General features: G+C 41.1%; 1 protein-coding gene across 1 annotated transcript in view; it reads right to left on the bottom strand.

Annotated features, from left to right (window-relative positions):
• The window catches only part of B4, a 398035-nt gene extending 385116 nt beyond the window's left edge, over positions 1-12919 (bottom strand). The window contains exon 1 of the mRNA XM_067143320.2: positions 12668-12919. The gene's annotated coding sequence lies outside the window, so the exon portion shown is untranslated. The remainder of the gene's footprint in view (positions 1-12667) is intronic.
• Positions 12920-24572: the final 11653 nt, after the last annotated feature.

The following is a 24572-nucleotide window of genomic DNA, read 5'->3' as shown; positions in this document are numbered from 1 at the left end:
CGTACGTCCCTTTCTCTCACGTTGTCAGACAATATTGACTTAAAAGGTCTTTCGGACTAGCATTTCAATAACCCCACTGGAATATATTTACCTTGTAGTAGGCCTAGGCTGTGCATAAGAGGAAACGGAAGTCTGAGGGAGTAACTTACAGTCCAGAGAAGTTTTTATGCAAGTATGTTTCTTAAAGCTTTCAATTGCATTTTTCTTGCTACGGAGTTCTTATCAGATTCACCTGAAATTTTCTTATAAAGTTTAAATATGCACAGGAATTAAAAGTAGTTCTACATTTTATTATCAAGTGAATATTACCTTCACATTTTTTGTTGCTGAAATAGCATCAAACTAGAGTTTTGTCCGTTGTGTGAATAATGAAAAACTGAAAAGACGTATATCTCCAATAGTTTATACCTGACTGCAAAACCCAGCGTTATTATTCAGTATATGAGTAGTCTGGACAAGTCTGTCCGGCTCCATGGCTAAATGGTTACCGTGCTGGCCTTCGGTCAGAGGGGTCCCGGGTTCGATTCTCGGCAGGGTCGGGAATTTTAACCAGCATTGGTTGATTTCACTGGCAGGGGGCTGGATGTATGTGTCATCTTCATCATCATTTCATCCTCATTAGGACGCGCAGGTCACCTACGGGAGTCAAATCAAAAGACCTGCACCTGGCGAGCCGAACATGTCCTCGGACACTCCCGGCACTAAAAGCCATACGCCATTCCATTTTTTTGAACATGTCTGTCGAATTATAACCCAAAAATATTGAAAAAAACAGCCGCAAGGAGCATTTTTCATGCAACATGTTAAAAGAACATTATTTGTTAATAACTTTGCAACAAATTAACTAATCAACTTGAAATTATGCTTGCGTCTTAAATTTGATTGTGATAGCTGGTAAACTGTACAAGTTCCGCATTTCAGTCATAAATCCCCTTAATGCCTAAACATCCAGGTTCTAGTAATTTCTCTACTAATACTAAAATGTATTCATTCCTCCCCTGAAGGGGGAGGCGGGCCCCTTAGACGGTAACGCTGTCTCTCAAGTCGGGAGATTTGTTACAGTGAAGGAGATGCACGGAGAAGGTGAGGGGGTTGGCGGCCGTGGCCTATACTAGGAACTGTCCCGAAATTCGCCTTTGTGCAGGAGAATGGAAAACCGCGGAAAACCAATCTCAGAATAGCTCATGGTTGGAGTCAGCCATGAGGTCCAGTCCTGTTCCGTCTCCCGAGTGCAGAGGGGTAGAGCCACGGTGGAGCCGTGACCATCACTCCTCTGCTCGGTTAGTCGGTGGCAGTGCAGAGCTGTTGGACCACGGACCAGCCGTGGCCACTTGAGGGCCGAGATCCGCTCTGCATCCACCGACCTAATTTTTGTCTTACATTTGACCAAAAGAAGCTTCCAGATTGCCCAACTACTACGAGGAGTTCAAAGCTTTCCCTGCAATAACTCGAGACGGGAAGGGCTCCGAAAGAAACTACTTCACGGATGCTACTTTTACCTCAATGCACGCGTTATACTAAGTTTCATAAAAATCAGAAGCGGGAAAGTCGCGGGATTCCCTATAACAATACTGAACTCGAGAAAGAGATGTGAAAGGAGGATACGTATACTGAGTACGAAAACCAGATGATATGTTTCTATATCTCGGTATTAGTTTTGGACTAAATCCTCTTGAACATACATTGATTCGAATCAGGTTAGGTAGATTATTTACACTCACTTATCGAGTTGTTTACTTTAATAATATTTAATTTATCATTTAATGCAGCTTAACTGAAATGATGTCGTACCTTGTTATGGTTATCGTTAAGACCTTGGAGCACGCATTGCAGATGTCTTAAACAACCTACTGGAACCATTCATTAACCCTTGTTACTTTCTTCTTCATTTCATGCCAATTTCTGAAATCTATGTCATTTAACCGATTAGTTTCTTTCTGTAGCCTTTCGTTTATCTTTCATCTCTACCTATCCATCGGAAAGTTGATATTAAACCTACTGTTTGTACGTGACAAATATAGTATTTACTTAACTGTGTTGAAATTCTGGCTTTTAAACATCATTATTATAGATGGTTATGCCATTCAGCGTTCAGTCTACACGCTTCTGTGAATTAAGTAACCACATCTCCAGTCGTCTTTGCAAATAACCCTGTAGTCGCATTTAGTTACAAATCTCTCATGTTTAAATCATCGTCGCCTTGATCTTCCTGTTCTTCTCTTACCCTCTATGACCGACTCCATTATTTTCCTATAGGACCTTCATTCGACTTACAAGACCCCCACCACCGAAGCATGTTTCATCTAACGAGATAATTTCTAACTTAAACTTTATCTGCTCATTCCGATGATCCTACCTGAATAAAAAAGTATTGTTAATCCGTTTTTATTATAAATACAGTATTTTTTTTAAGTATCTGTACTCAATTCCCTTCCGTCAAATTGATTTATTTTCTTCACAGCCATTTAGCTTATATGCTTTGTTTTTGTCAGTAGATTTCGATTCATATCCCGTATCACGCAATTATCGGGAGAAGGGGAGCGTGATTAACTCAGTTGCTTAGCCGCTCACTTTCCACTCGAAAGGCCCAGGTTCAAATCTCGGTCGATCCTGAGTTGAGATTGTCATTTAAAAACTCATGCTGCGTCAGGAAGAGCAACGGGCCTTAAAGCCCAGGCCGTAATAAATATGAGCCTAAGTTGCTCTAGCGAGTGCAGAAACAACTGTGATAGGGTGAAAATGTTTTTATAATGCGCTTATCTCAGCGTATTTTATAATAATAATAATAATAATAATAATAATAATAATAATAATAATAATAATAATAATATAATTGGAAGGCCTCAGATAAAGGTTCCGAACATTTTAATGTTTATTGCCTTAATTTTTGTACTTCCTTAGATATTGGCCATTTCTCTATTTATTGAATTCAGCTCAGTTTTACGATCCGATGCCCTTCCTGACGCCAACTATATGTGCAGGGGTGTGTTCACAATTGCGTTCTTCTGTTAATCATCATCAATCATCAGTGATCTGCATGTAGGGCTGTCAGCCAGGTGACAAAGTCCCTATCAATTGTTTGCCTATCTTTTTCTTAAAGGTTTTCAAAAAACTTGGGGAAATCAATCGAACATTTCCATTGATAATGTATTCTAGTCCCTTCCTACTCGTTCTATGAATATTTACCCCAATTTGTCATGCTGAATTCCAACTTTATCTTCATATATGATCTTTACTATTTTTAAAAACTCTTCTCAAGCTTATTCGTGTAATTCCACGCCATCTCGCCTCTGACAGCTCGAAACATACAACAGCATCTCGTCTCCTTACTGCCAAGTCTTCCCAGCCCAAAGTTTACATTTTCGTAACACCACTCCTTTGTCAGAGAACGCCAAGAATGAATCGTGCTATTTAAATTGGAAACTTTTCCTGTTCTATCACTTAGTCCTGATGTGGCTCCCATACACTGGAACCATCCTCTATTTTGGGGCTTGCCAGAGACTTATACGCCCTCTCCTTTTCATTGTTACTATAACCCATAATAATACTCATATAACCATATGAAGGAATCTGTAACCTTTCTTAACAACCACGTTAACTTAATATGATTACCCCAATGAAGTTCAATCCTGACATTAACAACTAGGTACCTAAAATCTTCTGTGATGGTTAGCAGAGTAGAAAATAATTTTACCACGATAAAGAGAGGCTATATTTAGGGAACGATTAATTATCTTGTCTAAATGCAGTGCACATGCAACAGAATAGATCATAACACCATCAAATTCTAGCAAACTGCAGTCGAAAACTTCCGCAGCCAGTGGCACTGCTATTCAATACTTTTTTGGTCTCGATCCCGTCAACTTACTGCCAGTATTTGCAGCATCCGACATTTCACTCGTAACTAATTAAGGATTATCTTCTAAACAATACGATGTGGACGTCATGTTTATCTATTCTACCTACATAGCTTGGAGTATTGATGTATTTGTTGTGGAGGCCTGCATCTGAGAAACAGTCTTATTCTCAGCGTTAGTTAAAAAGAAAATTTCGGAACTATGGAAAAGGTATCAACTTAATTCGGAAACAATAGAAAACATATTTCAATAACCCTTCCCGAAGTAATTATAGTTAATTAACCCTTATCTAGTCGCGCGAAAATTATTACGTTACGGTACTAGTCGCGCACGGAGGTAACCTCCGGGGTTAAAAATACGCGTCATTTTCGTCCTTTGAGATGTTGTTTTGGCATGTTCGTCTGCAGTATTCTTCGATATAATTAAAAGAAACCCTTTTTAGTAATTGTAGATTATTTTTACACAGTTTGTTTGATCTAAAAGCAGAATACTGTAGACTTTAACTATGTCGAATGATCTTATATTAAATTCGTGAGACTCGCCATTACCTACGACGATCACATCATATGAAATATGAAATAACATTTTTCTTTAAAAAATTAGAAGAACAAAACAACAAGGTCATCGACCACCAAAAATAAAAATGCACTAATATATAAGGTAATTTATTTAATCGCACACGGAGGAAACGTCCAGGCGATGTCATTCGTCAAAACAATAATCCCAAACTCGCACACAGGATGCACGATCGCGCCGAAGTGCGGGCAAGACGAGTCCAAATGAACAAGGGGAAAGGTATAGGGATGGGGAGACCCACAGTTCAACTGGGAAGTTCAGTACCGTACAAAATGTAATCGGTCCAGAGGAAATCTCCGTGAGCGACTAATTAAGGGTTAATTACTCATAAAATTTGTAATCACAGTACCAGAAGAGACAGCACAGCGTTTCAGGTTACCAGACAGAATTCGTATGAGGTATGTCCCTAGGACTGTAGACTACGAAGTCTGAAGACTGTAAAGAATGAAACAACAGCAATAAACTCTGTAGTCAAAAATTGTACGCAAACCTAAGACCACTTTCATCAACCAGTGCCCTCCTTACATAATCAAGCTTCGAAATAAAAAATGACTTGAAGTACGAAATCCAGTAGTTTAATATAACACGTACCTTCACGATAGGGAAGGCTATTTAAGAAAACGACACACATCATCCGTTATTTTAAAACTTCATGTCGGGGGCGAAAATCATGATGAAATTTTAAGTGATTAATTTTGTTTTGACCCGCAGTTTATTAGTTGACGCATTATGAATCGTGATCATGCCTTGTACGTGAAAATCAGGGTAAGGGCAAGTTTTGGTCCGTACCTCACTTAGTAGTTATAAAATAATCATGTTGGGACGAAAAACAGGATGAAATTTCAAATGGAGATAATGCCAATTTTCGCTTCATTGTGGTTAACGTAACTACTTGAAATAAATGTAATATTTATAGCTTTAGTATAGAACCAGCACATATAAATAACAATGTCTTGAATAAGGCATGAGTAAGTAATTGAAAAAATGTTAACTCTGGGCTGATAATCTCATCGTATTTTCCTTTAAAGCAATCACCACCTCTGCTACCACCAACTGCAACACAGAAAGTCTTTTAAAGTTATCATTAAAATAAATAATCCACCTCAAGGATTTGCCTAACAAGCACAGAAGACTGCATAATGCTGTGATTAGTGTTATCTTCAACAGCTCCTACGGCGACTGTGGGGAAAGTGAAGGTAATGAACAGAACTGCCTTTAACTTTTATCTCTCCTGCAGCCATTTAGTATTCTAATTGTTACTGTATTTTATAAAAATGGTTGCGTATGGTGTTAAACTTAATACTAGTGCAATAGAACATTTAAAGAACTCTACACATTTTTAAAAACACTTATAATTGGTAGGGTCTTCTAAAAGTTGCTAATGGAACGAAAGGGACCAGATGAAATGTCATGAGCAGAGCCCGGAAGTTAGGCAAAATGCCTTTTTAATTGGGTGTTTACAAGGAAGTGTCAAATGGAGACAAACATGTTCGTAAAGAACGAAACAACAGCAATAAACTCCGTGGTCAGAAAGTTTATGCAAATCTAAGATCACTTTTATCAACCAGTGCCCTCCTTACATAATCAAGCTTCGAAATAAAAACGGGAACGGTAGGATCAGTTTTTATTTTGTCCTTTTTGCCTTTTTTAGCTTCCGGTGTTTATTTGATAGTTTAATGTCTTTTTTTTCCTCTTTTGATTTGTTGTGGATATTTTCTGCTTTTATTTATACAGGGTGTATCAAAACTTGACGGCAAAAATTTAGGATTGGATTGCTCACATAGAGAGAAGAAAAAAAGGTTATGACAACATAGATCCGGAAACGTATACTTACAGATTTATTCAAAATTTTATACATATACGCCGTCCGTACGTCTGTAACGGCAGCTGAAACACTTCGAGCACGTATCAGAGGAAATGTTCAAATTGACGACCTTCAGCATAAATACAAGCCTCCGCTCATCGTCGCGTGGAGTTACGCAAGCGATCAAAATGCCTGGTGTAGTGCGTACTGCCTGAAAGGTTGTCACAACGCGCTCGCGTAAAGTTGCTTCGTAAGGAACAGGAGTCGTATACACAAGCGACTTAACTTGTCCCCACAGGTAAAAGTCTTGGGGTTTCAAGTCAGGAAAGCGTGGTGGCCAAGCAATCGATCCTCCTCTACCTATCCAGAGCTCAGTAAAATGGGTATTCAGGTACCTGCGGATAGGTAGACTGAAATGTGTGGGAGCCCATCATGCATGAAAAATATTTTTCGAAGATAATCGGATATCATGTGTGAAGAGCTAAGATATTTTAAGACTCGCCTCAGATTCATTCATAACATGATCACTTATGCAACAATTGTAACCGATGTCTCCATTGTTTTGCAGTAAACAGGACATGCAAATTATTACTAACATTAATTTGTGTTACAAAGTTTGAATAAATCTGTAAGTATAAGTATCCGGATTCACATTGTCATAACCTTTGTCCTTCTTTCTATGTAAGGAATCCATTCTTAAATTTTTGCCGTCGAGTTCTGGTACACTCTGTATATTAAAAAATCAGTGGAAAGGAAAGAAAATATGTTTCCAATGCACTGTGTTAATAATAAAGAAGACAATTTCATTTTTACTTAATAGGTAAAAAATACATTTTTAAAAACGATATATTAATATTACACAAATCTCTGTTGAAAACTCACTCCACAAGCCAAACTGTCGAGAGGGTTTCCCAGGTTCCGTTTCTGGTACGTAAGATTGAGTAGTGGTGGTGGTGGTGATTATTGTTTTAAGAGGAAGACCAACTAGGTCACCATACTCTGTTAACATTAATCAGAAGCAAAATGGAAGAAGTCTGACACTTCGAAAAATGAAGTTATCGCCAAAAGAAAGGAAAGGACCACGAACAGCTTAGAAATAATAAACTCCCTAAGATCCGACAACTTAATACCGTCGGGGTAGGAAAAGAACAAGAGTTGACGAAGAGAGTTCGGGTAGGAAAGATAAGAGCGAGGAACCTGTCACAAGTAAGAGGAGGCAACGCCAGACTCAGCTAAGGGTACCGTGGTCGCTAACCCACACTCCGAAGTTCAGAGGCCCTGATCCCCCTTTTTAGGCACCTCTTATAACTGGCAGGGGATACCACTGATGTTGTTCTGTCACCCCCACCCACAGGGGGGACGAAAGATTAAGTAGCAAAATGGGATGTAAATGTGCAGTAGGTGACTTCCATTGTATGTATGTATGTTCAGTCCGTCAGCGATTCCGCTGGTGGGATCCTCAACAGCTCTGCCATCAACTGTCATAGATGGCCTAGGCATCACTGAAAAGGCGTACTAGGGAAATGAGGAGTGAGGTAGTTTCCCGTTGCTTTCCTCACCGAGCCAGAGTTGCTATTACATATCAGTCTGCCAAGCCCACTGAAATGCATACACCAACCGGCCCTTTGAGCAACATTTTCACACCATTCATAGCAGGGACTGGCTGCATAAGGATTGGCATTACTAGCATCGCTCATACCTCAGTCACTTTCATATTGTCAAAGCCAAGGATAAGACAGAGACAGATCTATGAAAGTAACAAAATTGCTCTAGCCTATACCAGAAGACATAGTGCACTGTAAACACTAGGTCCTGCCAGCAAAGGCATTGACTTCCATTAAGCCATCTTTATTATTTTAGGATCCATTTTTGTCATTACAATTTTAATTAATTATTCATTAATAATTTAATTATTTGAATTATTTTACTGCCTATTTCCTAAATTCTAAGTGCTTATTTGCTGGCCTATTTAAGCCAAAATAAATGCCTGAACTTCCGGGTTCTAGTCATGTGTAATAGTATGGGCGTAGCCAAGGGAGGGTTACTGGGGGTTAGACCCTCCGCCCCCCTCCCCCTGGAATTTTTAGGAATGAAAATAGACAGAAACTGACAATAAGCAAGTGAAAGTCGATCCAAGAGGTTGAATCTCTTGAGCATGTACAGAGACATAATTATAAAACCAACAGATTTCTTGAATCTATTTCCAAAGAATCCCCGAAAGTTGGATTTTAGATTGTAATCTGAACATACCATTCGCCGTAAAACAATTCACCTCGATCATATTGTTCTTGTCATCATCATCACATCATCTGTTTACCCTCCAGGTTCGGCTTTTCCCTCGGACTCAGCGAGGGATCCCACCTCTACCGCCTCGAGGGCAGTGTCCTGGAGCTTCAGACTCTTGGTCGGGGGATACAACTGGGGAGAATGACCAGTACCTCGCCCAGGCGGCCTCACCTGCTATGCTGAACAGGGGCCTTGTGGAGGGATGAGAAGATTGGAAGGGATAGGCAAGGAAGAGGGAAGGAAGCGGCCGTGGCCTTAAGTTAGGTACCATCCCGGCATTCGCCTGGAGGAGAAGTGGAAAACCACGGAAAACCACTTCCAGGATGGCTGAGGTGGGAATCGAACCCACCTCTACTCAGTTGACCTCCCGAGGCTGAGTGGACCCCGTTCCAGCCCTCGTACCACTTTTTCAAATTTCGTGGCAAATTTCGGGAATCGAGCCCGGGCCTCCGGGGGTGGCAGTTAATCACGCTCATATTGTTCTTGTCATCATCATCATCATCATCATCATCATCATCATCTGTTTACCCTCCAGGTTCGGCTTTTCCCTCGGACTCAGCGAGGGATCCCACCTCTACTGCCTCGAGGGCAGTGTCCTGGAGCTTCAGACTCTTGGTCGGGGGATACAACTGGGGAGAATGACCAGTACCTCGCCCAGGCGGCCTCACCTGCTATGCTGAACAGGGACCTTGTGGAGGGATGAGAAGATTGGAAGGGATAGGCAAGGAAGAGGGAAGGAAGCGGCCGTGGCCTTAAGTTAGGTACCATCCCGGCATTCGCCTGGAGGAGAAGTGGAAAACCACGGAAAACCACTTCCAGGATGGCTGAGGTGGGAATCGAACCCACCTCTACTCAGTTGACCTCCCGAGGCTGAGTGGACCCCGTTCCAGCCCTCGTACCACTTTTTCAAATTTCGTGGCAAATTTCGGGAATCGAACCCGGGCCTCCGGGGGTGGCAGTTAATCACGCTCATATTGTTCTTGTCATCATCATCATCATCATCATCATCATCATCTGTTTACCCTCCAGGTTCGGCTTTTCCCTCGGACTCAGCGAGGGATCCCACCTCTACCGCCTCGAGGGCAGTGTCCTGGAGCTTCAGACTCTTGGTCGGGGGATACAACTGGGGAGAATGACCAGTACCTCGCCCAGGCGGCCTCACCTGCTATGCTGAACAGGGGCCTTGTGGAGGGATGAGAAGATTGGAAGGGATAGGCAAGGAAGAGGGAAGGAAGCGGCCGTGGCCTTAAGTTAGGTACCATCCCGGCATTCGCCTGGAGGAGAAGTGGAAAACCACGGAAAACCACTTCCAGGATGGCTGAGGTGGGAATCGAACCCACCTCTACTCAGTTGACCTCCTGAGGCTGAGTGGACCCCGTTCCAGCCCTCGTACCACTTTTTCAAATTTCGTGGCAAATTTCGGGAATCGAACCCGGGCCTCCGGGGGTGGCAGCTAATCACGCTCATATTGTTCTTGTTCTGCATTTTAATGTAAGATTTTGTAGTATGCCGGCACAGCAATCTGAATATCAACATAGTTTACTTGTAACATTGGCCTTATAATGACACTCATGCATGCGCGCACCACACACGCATCACAAGCACCTTTATTATGATCTATCATCATTTTGTAAAATTATACCCCACCCCCCATCGGTCGATCCTGGCTACTGAGTAATATATGACAGATATGAACTGTTCACATGGCTACCGAAACTTCTCAGCGGCGGGCCGAGATTGTTGTTCTTCCACAGAATAAGAAGTCCGGCTCCATGGCTAAATGGTTAGCGTGCTGGGCTTTGGCCACAGGGGTCCCGGGTTCGATTCCCGGCATTGTCGGGAATTTTAACCATAACTGGTTAATTCCCCTGACACGGGGACTGGGTATATGTGTCGTCTTCATCATCATTTCATCCTCATCACGACGCGCAGGTCGCCTACGGGAGTCAAATCAAAAGACCTGCACCTGGCGAGCCGAAGTCCTCGGACACTACCCGGCACTAAAACCCATACGCCATTTCATTTTTACAGAATAAGAATTTTACTTTGCATGTTAGAATAGCGTGTGGTCATTACCCCGATGCGTTATGGTACTAGATTGAACAGCACCTCTTTAAATGATGACTGTGTATTTTTTGAATCCTTTATCAATGCGGTATCCTTTTTATACGAAAAAGTATCGAGTGGCTAGACCGTTTGGTCTCACAGCTGATAGCTTCCATTAGAGAGATAGAGGGTTCGAACCCCACTGTTGGCAGCACTGAAGATGGTGTCCCATAGTTTCCCATTTTCACACCAAGCAAATGTCCGACTCGTTGGCTGAATGGTCAGCGTACTGACCTTCGGTTCAGAGGGTCTCGGATTCGATTCCCGGCCGGGTTGGAGATTTTAACTTTCATTGGTTAATTCCAATGGGCCGGGGGCTTGGTCTTTGTGATGTCCCCTACCACCACAATAACACGCAGTTACCCACACATGGCAGATGACGCCCACTCTCATCGGAGGGTCTGCCTTACAAGGACTGCGCTCGGCTAGAAATAACCACACGAAATTATTATTATTATTATTATTATTATTATTATTATTATTATTATTATTATTATTATTATTATTATTATTATACCAGGCAAATGTTTCTTATCCCCATCGTCGCTATAAGACCTGTCTGTGTCGGTGCGACGTAAACCACGTGGCAAATAATAATAATAATAATAATAATAATAATAATAATAATAATAATAATAATAATAATAATAAATTCCAGGCATTTTCCCGGTTATTTTGAAGTCGACTCTAAGTGATATTGGTTCAGTTTTACGGCTGGATGCCCTCCCTGAAGACAACTCTACGTGCAGGTCTGTATTCGCAATTCTATATTTCTAATTGGTGTGTTGTTTTTATAGAGATGAGCACAAACACCTAGGCCTCAGGCCAGAGGAATTAATCATACTTGGCCAAAATCCTCGGCCAGATAAGCAATCGAAGCCTGGATCCTTTGTACCGACGACCTCTTCGCTGACCATTCAGCCGAGGAACCAAATAATCAATCATTTCAGTCACTCCTATTACGTATATTGTTCGTTTGAAGACATCTTTTGTAATAATAATAATAATAATAATAATAATCGAGCAAACTGGCTGTGTGGTTAGAGTCGCGTAGCTGTGAGCTTGCATTCGGGGGAAGGTCGGTTCGAATTCCACCGTTGGCAGCCCAAAAGATGGTGTTCTGGTTTCCCATTTCCACACCAGGCAAATGCCGGGTCATTACCTTAATTAAGGCCACGGCTGCCACCTTCCCATTCTTCCGTCACCGAAGACGTTGTATGTGTTAGGGTGACGTTAAACCACTGCTCTATCATAATAATAATAATAATAATAATAATAATAATAATAATAATAATAATAATAATGCGAGTTAAGTTTCTCAAACCAGAGCACGACATGTATCCGTCTATATCACCGTTTTTGAACATCCATTTAAAGAAGCGCTTGCCATTTTTCAAGAATGCTTTGCTTCTATATTTGAAGCTTTTTTTAAATATTCACGGTGTGTTTACACCAGGACTGATGTGGTACTAAGTGATCTGTTACTCAACCTCGAGATTTCCTATAGTTTGTACAGTTTGTTTATATAGTTTGTACTGGGACATCCTGGGCAGTAAGCGTCATGTACTTGGAGAATATGGAGATTTTTCTGGTATCCTGAATGACAAAAGTGTCTGAACCTGTATATTTGTTAATAAAAATAATAGATATCATCCAGAAATTCATTGGGTATTGACCACGGGAAAACATTTCTAGAACCGGCGCATATAGTATTCGAACCCGGGGCAATTGGAAAGAGGTCCTGAACATCTTTGACTTCATCTTTGTCTGTTCTGTACTGCACTCTTAATTAATTCGCATATTATATTCATGTTAAATTAATTTTAAAGTACTGTCAGCCCAATAGTAAACCGAGTTTTAACGCGACATTACACGTCATGTGAAAAAAAGAAGTGAAGAAAACAAACTGCCAACAATGGACAGCAGTGAGCAATTTCTATGAAGACAGCAAACTTCAATACAAAAATCACAATCTATGCCAATCATATCTAAATTCATTAGTTAAATATTTTGAAGTTATAATTAAATTTTGACTCACCAATAACGAAAGTGGTCTTCGGTTCCTATCCTTCACCATGTGATTGTTGTGGTTTCGCGGGCTGGATCAAAGAACACTACAGCTCGGCGCACAATGTCAGTTCATGCTCACCAAAACAATAAACAACTAAACATCAGTCTAAATGAGGTTTATTTTTTTCCCATCCTATTGTTTCCCCCCTTTTTTGTGTGGTCTCGGCGTTCTGTTTCAATTGCCCTGGCTCGATCGACTGTGTTGAAAGAAAAATGATTTTACTCTCACAGAATCTGCGCTTTCCCCTTCTGCTACCTTCAGCGGAGCGAGTGCGCGTCTGCGCATGTGCAATACACATACAATTCACGTGACGTCATGCCAACTTGATGACGACGCAATGAAGGTCACTCTGGAGTTCACTGTAAGCCGAAGAGCAGCTTTTCGAGTTTTCAAGGTTTCTGCACTAAAAATCTGTCCACCTCATGTAGAGTTAGTTTTACTGCTGCGAGCGAAGTGCTTTCTTGCTGGCACGAAGTTCACACGAAGTTTGGGAAGGTACCGTTACATCAAAGCGCGACCGAGGAATCTTCAGGCCAGTTCACAAGCAGAAAAGAGGAGAAAAACAAAAACAAAAAAACAAAACGTGTATAGTAGTCTTTCGTCCTAGAGGCTTCGATACTCCGCCCTCCTCTTGTTAAGATGCATTATAGTAGTTGAAATTCGTTCCTCGTTGATGGCCGTGGTAGTTCATTCTCGTTCAATATTGTATCAGAAGGTCAACGTCCTTCACCACGGTACTGTAGTGTCAGTACGATGACGGTAAAGGTGGCACAGACCATCTCGCCCTTAAGGAGACAGTCTAGTTCTAAGTAGAGTTTTTTTAACTTAATGAATGGATTTTCACAAAACATTGAGGGACCGAGCTCGATAGCTGCAGTCGCTTAAGTGCGGCCTGTATCCAGTAATCGGGAGATAGGGGGTTCGAACCCCGCTGTCGGCAGCCCTGAAAATGGTTTTCCGTGGTTTCCCATTTTCACACCAGGCAAATGCTGGGGCTGTACCTTAATTAAGGCCACGGCCGCTTCCTTCCCATTCCTATGCCTTTCCCATCCCATCGTCGCCATAAGACATATCTGTGTCGGTGCGACGTAAAGTAAATAGCAAAAAAAAAAAAAAACATTGAGGGAATATCCCCTAGACAAAAGTTAAGACCCCAACATTGACTTAACATTTTATTAACAGATGTTTTAAACATTTCTTTTCAAAATTTCAGTTCCATTTCTTTGCGTGAAGTTTAATTGAAATATTAATGAACATGTGTAATTAGGTAAGAAATACTTCCTCAGAAAACACTGTGTATTATGTTTTTCGTACATAATTTATATTCTGATAGATATTGTTTTTAAGTATATGTAAGTTTTATGAGCTGAGCGGCTCAGACGGTGGAAGCGCTGGCCTTCCGACCCCAACTTGGTAGGTTCTATCCTGGCTCAGTCCGGTGACATTTGAAGGTGCTCAAATACGTCAGCCTCGTGTCGGTATTTTTACTGGGACGTAAATGAACTCCTGCTGGATAAAATTCCGGCATCTCGGCGTCTCCGAAAACCGTCAATAGTAGATAGTGGGAGGTAAAAACAATAACATTGTTATGTACTGCAATTTGTAATTTAAAGATCCCTACTGCCTGAAAAGTCCAGCAATCAAAAATGTCATAGCCTACATACGTTTCGTGATACAATTGTTATACATATATCATATAAAGTTTGTTATATTTGACAGAACATTATGGGAGAAAATGGGATTCAATATGTATGTATGTATGTTGTATGCATGTGTTCAGTCCGCAACCCGAAGGCTGGTTGGATCCTCAACAGGTCCACCATTGGCTGTCATAGATGGCCTAGGCATCACTGGGGAGGAGTACTAAGGAAATGAGGAGTGAGGTAGTTTCCCGTTGCTTTCCTCACCGAGCCAGAAGTTGCCATTACACATCAGTCTGCCAACCCCACTGAAATGCGTGCACCAACCGACCCTATGAGCAACATTTTTACACCATGTATAAGGAATGGCATTACTAGCATCGCTCATATGTCAGCCACTTTCATATTGTCAAAGCCAATGATAAGATTGAGACAGATCAATGAAAGGAACAAAATTGCTTTAGCGCATACCAGAAGATACAGTGCACTATCAACACTAGGTCTCGCCAGCAAAGACGAATTCTGATATATATTGTATTCAAATATGTACTAACATTTGAGATTAGAGATCCCTACCGCATAAAAAAGTCCTGCAATCAAAAATATCATAGATATGTCCCATGATATGACTGTGATACACATACCATACAAAGTTTGTTATATTTGTAGAATATTATGGGAGAAAATGGTACTCAATATGTAAAATTGTAATTTTGGGGAAAGTAGTTGGGCAGACGGCACGCCCATTTCCGCTGGGTTTTGACGTTGCGAGTGGTTTAACGGAATACTAACACATCGAAGGTTTTCAGAGATGGAAGGATGGGCAAGGGCTACGATTGGGAAGGAAGCGGTCGTAGCCTTAATTAAGGTACAGCCCCAGCATTTACCTGGTGTGAAAATGGGGAAACTACGGAAAACCATCTTCAGGGCTGCCGACAGTGGGATTCGAACCCACTATCTCCCGGATGCAAGCTCACAGCTGCACGCCCCTAACCGCACAGTCAACATGCCCGGTTTTATTACTATTATTATTATTATTATTATTATTATTATTATTATTATTATTATTTAATTATTATTATTATTTCCGAATTTGGCCGCCTATGGACCGCATTGAACTTAAGGCTTCTTCTTCTTCTTCTCCTCCCAGAACCACTTCATCCTTTCACTTCTGATCTTCCTTTCTTTCTCAGATATGACCAGTTGATGTCTACATTTTGGTGGTTTCTCCTGGAATGTTTTGATGCTGTCCACTCGGCTTCTAAATTCTTTTCTGTTGTGAATCATATCCATTGTAAGTCCAGTTTCTATTGCATCTCCTTTTACCTCTTCTACCCACTTCGTCGAAGCTTTCAGTTCAGTGATGTACTTGAATATTTTCTTAGTTAGCCGTTTCTCATCCATTCTTTCTAGATGCCCATAGAATTTTAGCCTTCGCTTTCGCATGGTGACAGTGATTTTTTCGATGTGTTTGTTGAGACCATCATTTTTTCTATTCCTCCACTCCCCATCAGCATTTTTCTGTGGTCCTAAAACATTCCTTAAGATTCTCTTCTCCTTTTTTTTTTCGAGATCTTGAAGCTCACCCTTTTTATTCATTGTCAGGCTCTCTGAAGCGTAGAGACTCTCTGGCTTTACCACTGTGCTGTAGTGTCGAAGTTTCGCCTTGTAAGATATTGCTCTTTTGTAGTATCTGTTCTGGGTTAACCTGTAAGCCAATTCTAATTTTCTAATTCTTGCCCTATTCGCCTCTTTATCCAGTCCGTTAGGTTCTATCCATTCCCCTAGATATTTAAATTTCTCAGTTCTTTTTACAGTCCCATGCTTCACTTCTAAGTGTCTCTCCCCTTGATGTCCATATTCCATGTATTCCGTCTTCTCATATGATACTTTGAGACCCGTTTTCTCAGCGATCTCATGTAGAGTATTCAGCATAATTTGGGCATTTTCTCGGTTGTTAGCCAAGAGGGCAAGATCATCCGCGAAAGCCAAACACTTAATTTCGAAGTTCTGTCCTTTCCTCCCTAAATGTATTCCCTTTATTCCTTTCATTTCCAATGCTTTTTCCCAGGTTCTAATGAATTTTTCTAGAAGAATGTTAAAGAGAATTGGTGATAGGCAGTCCCCTTGTATGACTCCCGTTTTTATTTCAAATGGTTCAGAAATTTCACCGAAGAATTTGACTTTTGAGAAAGTTTCTGTCAGGGTTTGTTTTATTAACATTCTTGTTTTCCTGTCAAATCCGAATTCCTCTAGAACGTTAAATAGAGTCTGCCTGTCAATTGAATCATACGCTTTCTTAAAATCAACAAATATTACCACGGTGTTCTGGCTTCTCAAAGCTCTTATTCTGAGAATGTTCTTCAGGTTAAATATTTGTTCTGCGCATGATCTTCCTTTTCGAAAACCAGCTTGGTACTCACCAATGATATGGTCTGCTTGTTCTTCAACTCTTCTCAATAGTACTTTAGAGAGTATCTTATATGTTATTGGGAGTAAAGAGATGCCTCTATAGTTATTGATGTTCGTCCGGAGACCTTTCTTGTGAAGTGGGTGTATAAGAGCATACTTCCAATCACTGGGGATTTTTCATCTCTCCATATTTCTCCTATGACGGCGTAGCTTTCTTTTGCTACAGTTTCTCCTCCGAACTTCCACATTTCTGCAATAATTCCATCTTCACCTGGTGCTTTGTTGTTTTTAAGGTCATTTATTATTTCTTTGATCTCTTCTAGACTCGGTGGCTTGAAATCTTGGTTATGCTGAGATAGATTTTTCGTATCCAATCTTTCCACAGGCTCTGCACAATTCAGCAACATTTTGAAGTAATCTGCGAGAAATTGACAATTTTCGTTGTTGTTAGTTACTACACTACCATTCTCCCGCTTGAAACACAAACTTGATGGCTGGTATTCCTGTAGTTCCTCTCTGAAGGTTTTGTAAAATGCTCGAGTGTTGTTCTTTCGAAAATCATCTTCTATCTTATCCATCCTAATTCTATCATAATTTCTTTTCTCTGATCGTATGATCTTAGCTGTTTTCTTCCTCTCTTCCCTGAAAGTTTCTCATATCTCCTCGGTTTTGTTGGAATGCCAGCTCTTCCATACTTGTAGTCTTCTGTCCAAAGCTTCATCACACTTTTCATTCCACCAATGTGTTTTCGTTTCCTCGCTGGATCCCCCAAACCTTCAGCTGCTTTAAACATTGACTTTTTGATTTCTTCCCAGCTGTTCATATTCAGCTTCGACAATTTTTCACAATATGTCTCTTTGCTTTGTTTCACAGTATCTGAATCCATTCTAAGCTTCCTCTTGATTCTTTGTTTGGGTTTGTTTGGTTGGAATCTTACTTTAATCTCCGAGAGGTAGTGGTCCGAATCTATGTTTAAGCTTTTTACCTTGACGTTCAAGATTTCCCTTCGGTTTCTGGTCGTAATAGCAACATGGTGGATCTGAAACTCCCCCAGCAACGTGTTAGGAGATGCCCGTGTTTTCTTCTTGTTCGGGAGTACCTTGAATTGTGTAGACATGAGTTTCAAGTTAAAATGCCTGCAGAAACTGATTAATCTTTCGCCATTTCTGTTCGTTCTGTTATGTGCTGGGTAGTCCCCCACAATTTTCCTGTACCTTCTTTCTTTACCTATCTGGGCATTGAAATCACCAACCAAAATTTTCACATGGTGTTGTGGAATTTCGGACGTTGTGTCTTCAAGAATTTCCCAAAAGTCATCTACCTTCTCCTGGTTTTTCTTGTTATCGTCATTTATCGGCGCATGTGCATTGATGATCGTGTATGCTTTATTGCCAGATCTAAAAGAAAGAAACGAGATCCTCTCTGTTGGTGAGGTGAAATTGATGATGGACTCCAGAATGTTACTTATAACCATAAAGGCCGTACCTAGGATCGTTACATTTGTGTTGTTTTTTATTGCCGGTTTTCCTTTGTAAATTCTATAAATATTAGATTCCATGTGATTTTCATCAAGGTATTTTGTCTCTTGAGTGCAAGTGTGTAAATATCTCTTTCTCTCAAAACATCTGTAAGTTGTTTTAATTTTCCAACTTTTAGGAGCCTGTTGATGTTCAGTGTTCCGAGCAGATGTTTTTGCTTGGTTCTTATCTTTCTTGAGGAGGTTCTGGGAAGCTCCGACTCTTCCCTGCATGACGTTCCAGGCTCTCCAGAATCCAAAGGGCTGGTTGCACCGCTCACAGCGGTGGGGGATTTCCGTTCCTGGCTGCCCCCTGGAGTAGTCTTTACTGAAGGTGTTCCCATCATGCCTTACGTTGAAGTTAGTTGGGAGGGTAGGCATTGCCTGCTGCTCCGAATTAAAACTGAGGTTGTAAGCTCCAGAGTTTGGTTCTTCTGTTCTCTAAACCATTGGGAATCTTCCTCTTCTGCTTTAGAGACCGTTGACCCTTTTCTTTTGCCTCAGTTGATCCGCGGGTGTTTATTTGGAGGAACCTTATTCACACCTGTCTTGCATATCTACAGGAACCTCCCCTATCAACCATAGTGACATGCCGTGTTGGGGTTGAGACCCCCCATCCCAATATCTTATGTAAAATCATATCCAACCTCTGCTTAGTTCCTGGAGTATGTTTACGGCCGTACCTCTGGAGGACAGACGCCTCACATTGCTTGTCTTAAAGATGGTTGACATTATGGGTCGAGCTGTTTGGTCTAAACAACGCCAAGAATTGAAAGTAGAATGTACATCTTCTAGTGGTTTCTATGGTAGCGATGGCAAAGAAACAAAATGGGTGCCAGTTAGAGCAGATAGTTTAGTCAATTATATCGAGTGACTCTCTAGATTTTGTTATTTATGGAATAAATGAAGCAATGAATAAGATGGCTGACACTTACGGCATAAATATTAGTAATACATATGAACCAAAAACACTATGAAACTAGAGTAAATTCACTAGTAAACACTATCACAAATTTGGCACTCAAAATGAAGGCACAAATACTCCTCGGAAGCCACAAATGAGCGTAGATCTTCTATATATGAGGATATTCGACCCAGCACCATAACACATGATCTCATCCACTGGGCACGGATTATTATTATTATTATTATTATTATTATTATTATTATTATTATTATTATTATTATTATTATTATTATTATTATACAAAAGTTACTTCACGTCACACCGACACAGCTCTTGCGGCGACGATGCGATAGGGAAGGCCTAGGAGCAGGAAGAAAGTGGCCTTGGGCTTAATTAAACATGAGGGAGAGAAAATTGTTCCACTTCCTATCCCATGGACCCACCAACCTGTCCCTAGGAATAGGTACAGCGCAGCCTTTGCCTGGTGTTAAAATGGGAAACCACGGAAAACCATCTTCAGGGCTGCCGACAGTGGGGTTCGAACCAACAGGCTTAGATTTCTAAACAGAAAAATTGACTCTTCCATACATGGTAAAGGAGCAAAGGGAGGCCTAAGTACCTCGAGGTATTATTATTATTTTTTTTTTTGCTTTACGTCGCACCGACACAGATAGGTCTTATGGCGACGATGGGAAAGGAAGGGGCTAGGAGTGGGAAGGAAGCGGCCTTGGCCTTAATTAAGGTACAGCCCCAGCATTTGCTTGGTGTGAAAATGGGAAACCACGGAAAACCATCTTCAGGGCTGCCGACAGTGGGGTTCGAACCCACGATCTCCCGAATACTGGATACTGGCCGCACTTAAGCGACTGCAGCTATCGAGCTCGGTCGAGGTATTATTATTATTATTATTATTATTATTATTATTATTATTATTATTATTATTATTATTATTATTATTATTATTATTATTATTATTATTATTATTATTATTATTATTAAAGTCCTATTTACCAATTTCTTAGGGTCGGCACTTCGTCTGAACTTGACCCTGTTTGACGGCGGAATGTCCTACTTGACGCAGCCCCTTGAAAGGCAGATGTGATCACTGTTACGAATTTATGTGGTGCTTAGTAGTGTGTTGGCCGGCCCCGTGGTGTAGGGGTAGCGTGCCTACTTCTTACCCGGAGGCCCCTGGTTCGATTCCCGGCCAGGTTAGGGATGTTTACCTGGACCTGAGGCTGGTTCGAGATCCACTCAGCCTACGTGATTAGAATTGAGGAGCTATCTGTCAGTGAGATAGCGGCCCCGGTCTAGAAAGCCAGTAATAACGGCTGAGAAGATACTTCGTGCTGACCACCCGACACCTCGTAATACGAAGGCCTTCGGGCTGACAGCGGTCGCTTGGTAAGCCAAGGCCCTTCATGTGCTGTAGTGCGATGGGGTTTGGTTTTTTTAGTAGTGTGTTTAGTCCAGTCCCCGATCCTGAGGAATTAAATAGACGCAGTTGAAATTCCCATTCCGTCCGAAAATCGATTTTCTGACCCAAGGTCATTGCGCTGACAACTAAGCCAAAGAACCGGACATGTATTATTATAAAATCTTTTAAGGAGCCAGGAAATGAAATTAGGCTTCTTTGATTGGCAGGTCGAGATGCAGTCCTTGTACCAGAAGTCTGCTCATACACAACCAGAAACGTAAAAAATTGAATGCAGAGGTCCGTCTCTAAGGTGTAGCGGTTAGTGTGATTACCTACCACCCCCGCAAGTCCAGGTTCTACACCCGGCTCTGCCACGAAATTTGAAAAGTGTTACGAGGGCTGGAACGGGGTTCACTCAGCCTCGGGAAGTCATCTGTGTAGAAGGTGGGTTCGATTCCTACCTCAGCCATCCTGGAAGTGGTTTTCCGTGGTTTCCCACTTCTCCTCCAGGCAAATGGTGGGATGGTACCTAACTTAAGGCCACCGCCGATTCCTTCCCTCTTCCTTGTCTATCCCTTCCAATCGCCCTACAAGGCCCCTGTTCAGCATAGCAAGTCAGGCCGCCTGGGCGAGGTACCGGTCCTCCTTCGCAGTTTCATCCCCCCGACCCAAAGTCTCACGCAGCAGGACACTGCCCTTGAGGCGGTAGAGGTGGGATCTCTCTCCGAGGGAAAAACTAACCCTGGAGGCTAAACAGATTAAGAAAGAAAGAAATGCAGAGGAGTATTTCAACATTTGCAGTTATGTGGTTCTTGTACTGCTCTCAGTTACATTATCCAGGGGTTCTCAAAGGGTGTGCCGTGAAATTGTTGGACTGTGCCGCGGAAAAAATGCACGTGTATTCAATATTTTACTAATACTTTTTATAAATATCATGGGCTGCCTGGCCGAGGCGGTAAAGGCGTGCTCGGTTCGCCCGGAAGGACGTGGGTTCTAATCCCCGTCAGGAAGTCGTAAAATTTAAGAAACGAGATTTCCACTTCCGGAGGTGCATATGGCCCTGAGGTTCACTCAGCCTACACCAAAAATGAGTACCAGGTTAATTCCTGGGGGCAAAGGCGGCCGGGCGTAGAGCTAACCACTCTACCCCATCACGTGCCGAGGTTAACAATGGTGGAAGCCCTTACCTTCCACTTCTCCAAGGGCCTTCATGGCTTGTACGGAGGTGACTTAGGTTTGCTTTGCTTTTAATAAATATCACAAAACGGCGTAATCCTACGTGCAGTAAGAACTCAAAAAAATATGCTTTGTCGATAATTTGTTGCAATTTAATGGGAAATGTGGGTTTGTTTACTTTTGTACAACTGTTTGACGCGAGGAGGAATCGCAGAAAATCACACCCGTAATTCTTGGTCTTCAGAAAGAAGTCGCTCGTGTTTCTTACCTTTAATGCAAGTCAGTACTCAAAATCCCTGTTCGCACAGATATGTTGTTGGAAACTGATATGGCATGCTCTTATAACTCAGAGAACTCTCTTTTCATTGAAATTCAGAAATGAAGTACTGTTTCTTCCCTAAATTTCAGCTTCAAAGTTCGATGGGCTTGAAGTTCAGCCAATTATTCTGCCTCTTCTAATGGTGTCTATTTTGTGTCCTCAGTAGTAACGGCAAAGTGATTGCGAACCCATTCGCATTCGTTCGCGTTGAGGGAAGGAAAATATTCTTGCACTTTATTCTCCAAAACAGAAAGATGTTCTGAAATCAAACTGAAACAGACTTCGGTATCAGCTGTGAGAAGAAACATTTCAAGATCACTTTCAACTTTTGACTCCCACAGTTGAATTTTTCTTAAGAGCCCATTCAGCTTGTCAGTTGTTTTAAAAATAGTATCTTTCCTTTCCTGCAGACTGACATTGAGATTATTCAAATGTCTAGAAATATCAGCTAGATATGAAACTTTCGAACACCAAGTCTCCTCGCCAATGAGGTCAGCAAACTCAAGCTTTTCTGTGGCAAATATTTGTAATAACTCATTTCTAAGTTCATAAAATCTGGAAAGTACACTTCCTTTGGACAACCAGCGAATTTCGGAGTGAAGGACCACAGTTTCATGAACATCTTCTGTTTCCTGACACATGACTTTGAGAAGTCTATAATTTAGAAGTCTGCTTTTAAAGTAATTAACCATGTCAACTACTGAGCTCGTTACGTTCCTTAGATCTGAAGGAATGGTTTTTGACATCAAAGATTCTCGATGTAAAAACAATGTGTGGATCCAATGTGCGAAAAATCTTGCTCAACCTTGAAGTAAAACCTCTCATTTGACTAGTCATTGCTGGGGCTCCATCACTACACACTGAAATTCAATTGTTTCAACTCAGTCAATTTTTTTCTCAATGTCGCTGTCGTAGAATTATATGTGTGATCCTGCTGACGTCAGAGGTAATTCTTTGCTGGATAGAAACTGTTCACTAAGTGATTCTTCATTTAAAAATCTTATGTAGCTCAATGATTGCTATTCTTAATGTCTGTTGATTCGTACAGTTGAAGTGCCAATTTTTTTACCATCATGTAATTTTTCCACTACTTGCTTCTAATATCAGCTGACATCAGCAGTTCTATTGTTTGACAAAGGTACTTTGGATATCTCCCTCTCGGCGACCTCTCCTAACGTGGATTTATCTATTTTTTCTTTTCTTTTTTTTTTTTTTTTTACAAACAGGTAAAATCAAAGTTTCTGCTGCTGTATGTGACTGCATATTCCTGGCAATTATTTCTGCTACTACTAGCGCATTTTCTGAAGTTGTAATATTCATTCCCTTGTCTTTTTTAATTTGAGAAGAGAGTAAACGACTGAAATAAGCTTTTTCTTTATTTTCCAAGTGACTGTGTTTCGTTTAATTAAGGTACAGCCCCAGCATTTGCCTGGTGTGAAATGGGAAACCACAGAAAACCATCTTCAGGGCTGCCGACAGTGGGATTCGAACCCACTATCTCCCGGATGCGAGCTCACAGCTGCGCGCTCGTAACCGCACGACCAACTCGCCCGGTGTGTTTCGTTTTCAAGTGTCTCTTTAGTTTGCTTGGAACCATACATTAATTGCTTAATTTTTCGCCACGTACAACACACTCAGGACATTCACGATTTCCAGACTCATTAAGGCCCGGTTGTATAAAGACATCTGACTGGAGATCAATTAAGAACTTAGTTCTGAAAATGAACTGAGATTACGACTTCATCGCGTTGTATAAAACTGAACTCGGTTTACACATGTGTAGTTCAAATGTAATCGGAGTTCAAAAAATTGGACGTGGCAACACCGCAAAACAAATGAAGTACGAAATAGCTCGGCCCGTTGGATAATACTTAAATAGTGGGATTGACCTGGCCGTGACTGTCAACAAATGAAATACGAAATTGCCGTGACTGTCGAAGAAGGAGAAGAAGATAATATTGTAATCTCGCGAAGTAAACATGGAACTTCACACAGAAAGAAAAGGGCAATATGGTGGATATTGTACTATCAAGTGTTAACTTCCTAACTGTCTGAATAAATTTACCAACATATAAAACTGCATTTAACTTGGAAATTATGAAAATTAACCTTCATTAAATAAAATACACACTCGTCGAACCCTGTACTCACACTTACTTGTTACCTGCTTACTTACACATACGTTATTTGAAGGGCGCCAGCTGTCACTCAGTACAGCAATAAATAGAATGAGACTCTTGACTATCTCTAGGGTGTGGGGTAATAAGCTTACTTTTGACAACATACCATATAAGTTCTGGGAAAAGGAGATTGGCGTTCGGTTTCCCCATTAATTTTGAGGTTAAGATATTTTACTGTCAATGAAATGAAACTCTGAATTCGTTTGATAGAACAATATATATTCTTTAAATAATATATCAAAAAATAGTGAGTCTTGTTGCGATAAAACAGATGAGAATATGAAATTATGACATTGCAACTGACA

The sequence above is a fragment of the Anabrus simplex genome, chromosome 3 (genome assembly GCF_040414725.1).
Source record: "Anabrus simplex isolate iqAnaSimp1 chromosome 3, ASM4041472v1, whole genome shotgun sequence".
NCBI classification, from domain to species: domain Eukaryota; kingdom Metazoa; phylum Arthropoda; class Insecta; order Orthoptera; family Tettigoniidae; genus Anabrus; species Anabrus simplex.
Note: the sequence above shows the minus strand (reverse complement) of the source record. Positions and strands in the feature narration are given on the sequence as shown.